This window comes from Olea europaea, chromosome 1 (genome assembly GCF_002742605.1).
Source record: "Olea europaea var. sylvestris chromosome 1, O_europaea_v1, whole genome shotgun sequence".
Lineage (NCBI taxonomy): Eukaryota > Viridiplantae > Streptophyta > Magnoliopsida > Lamiales > Oleaceae > Olea > Olea europaea.
The window spans coordinates 6,139,651-6,141,940 of record NC_036237.1 but is presented as its reverse complement, the minus strand read 5'-3'; positions in this window follow the sequence as shown (position 1 = coordinate 6,141,940).

Genomic DNA, 2,290 nt, shown 5'->3' with positions numbered 1-2,290 from the left:
AGACTATTCATATTATTTAAATAAATTTGAAAAAATAAATTAAAGATAATTTCATAAAAAAAAAGAATCAACATTGTTAATTTTACAATATTTCAATTATTATATTATATTGACAATGATAAAAATTAAATAAATAAATAACATAATTACTATTTAATCAAATAAAAAATTTAATTAATTACAAAAATTATAAAAAAAAATTTTAAATTACATATATAACAGTCTGGGCCGTTAACAGTCGGCCCAGACTGTTAACAGTCGGGTAAGTCGACTGTTAACGGCCGGGGGGCCGGGAATCGACCGAAAATCGCCATTTTCGGCCACTGAGCTCCAAAAAAAGCTAAAAATCCACATTTTTCACACTCCCAGCATGCCCACAATCTAACTACTCATGCCCATGGATCTAATTAAACCGAAATTAGTAAGGAAAATGCTATAAACTTGCACATAAACCGCATTAACTGGAGAAAAGTGATGAAAACTAATAGGTTATTTTATTTCCGGTGTAGATGATGGTCGTTGACTGCGACGTTGGTGTAGTTGCCGGTGGTTGATCGGTCAAATTTCTGGAGTCGGTCGGTCGGTCGATCAGAAATTTTCAAACAGTCTGAAGGGTAAAATGGCCTTTTACTGTGAAATTTTTTTTTAATTTAATTTGTTTTTTTTTAATTCATTTAATGGGTCAAAGGCCAATGTCAAATTTTGCTACAGTGGAAGAGCCATTTTCGTGTATTTCCTCCATTCGGAGCCCCTGTTCTCTGTTTTTAATACAATCATGAAGAATGAAATTTGGAAAAACCCCATTTATCACATCGCATCCAAATTTCTTGATTTCTTCTATCGCAATGTATGATGAACACCGTATCACACAAATTCACATTTGATTCGATTCTTCCACTGATTAGGATATCGCATTTGTTTTAAAAACTTTAACCTTTTGTAGAATTATATCCATTCGAAATTCAGAAATTCCCTCAACTGATTACTGAAAGTTCCACCATGGATTCCCTCAGAAATGCATCTCCCGTGGGCTCTGTATGGATACGGCTAGACGACGCCACTTGATGTCAACATTGTTACTGACATCCCCTAAGACGATAACGGGTACATAAATTACGCCCTACCTTGTATGTTTTCTCATTATAGGTAATGTTATAGTCATAATTTATTATCAAACATTGATTTTGCTCCGTAGATGATGTGTGTTTCGTAGTTATTATTAAACCTTGATATATATATTGCTTTATCCATAATTATGTTGGGAATTGATTTAAACATGCACAGCGAAATTTAACAAATTTCAATTCCCATTCAGGATTCAGTTTTGTATTTAGATAAAAACTGTGATGAGAAATATACCTTTTGTGTGATTTGCAAACTCTTTCGCGTTATTCCTTTCCAGCAGCTTGAATCTGCCTCCCACAGTTGTCCAATTGTGCAGCCTCCAATGAAATCCACACAGAGAGAAAACAGCAACTGTTAGGGTTTCTTTCTTGTGCTAGCAAGAACAATGAATAACTTAATGGACCTCAAACCCTAGCTGCATATATATATAAACCCAAACAGACCCGGCCCGGTCCGGTCCAATATTTAATTAATCCAATTAATCAAACCCGGTCCGTGAATTAATTAATCCAATTAATTAATTCGGGATTATAAATAAGAAATTCAATTAATTAATTTATCCAACGATTGTTAAATTAATCAATTAACAATTCGCAGTCTTCCAATTCTCTTTTGTGTGCGACCCATTAGGTTCCCGACCACGATGCCTAACGTCGTGAAATATTATTTTGATCTAATCAAAATCGATAAATTAATACACCCTTTTAATTTATCGTCAATTCACATTCGCCGTCCCTGATTGACATCTAGCAATGTGTCAGGGCAATACATGTGACGGGAAATGTCACGTGGTATGACAAAATCAAAATCATTCGTTTATCATGGAACTATTATCCCTTCGTCAATACGATCCGATCAATTACGAGATATGGAATTGTGTCAATCTCGATCATCGATCATATCTTTCATTCCACTATTAAGTCAATATAAATCGAAAACTCCTTTTCGACTTATGAGTACACCTTGGCCAAGGATTTCATCATCGACTTAATTGAATGAAACGTAGATCATCTCCTACTATCTAAGAGTGATGAATCCTTTATTGATCAATCACAACCTTCATACGATTCTTGACGTACCCGAACGATGTCGTATTAGCGGCCCTTTTCAGAGCAACATCCAACACCGCCAAAGTATGACTGTCCTCATATAGGGTACTATGACG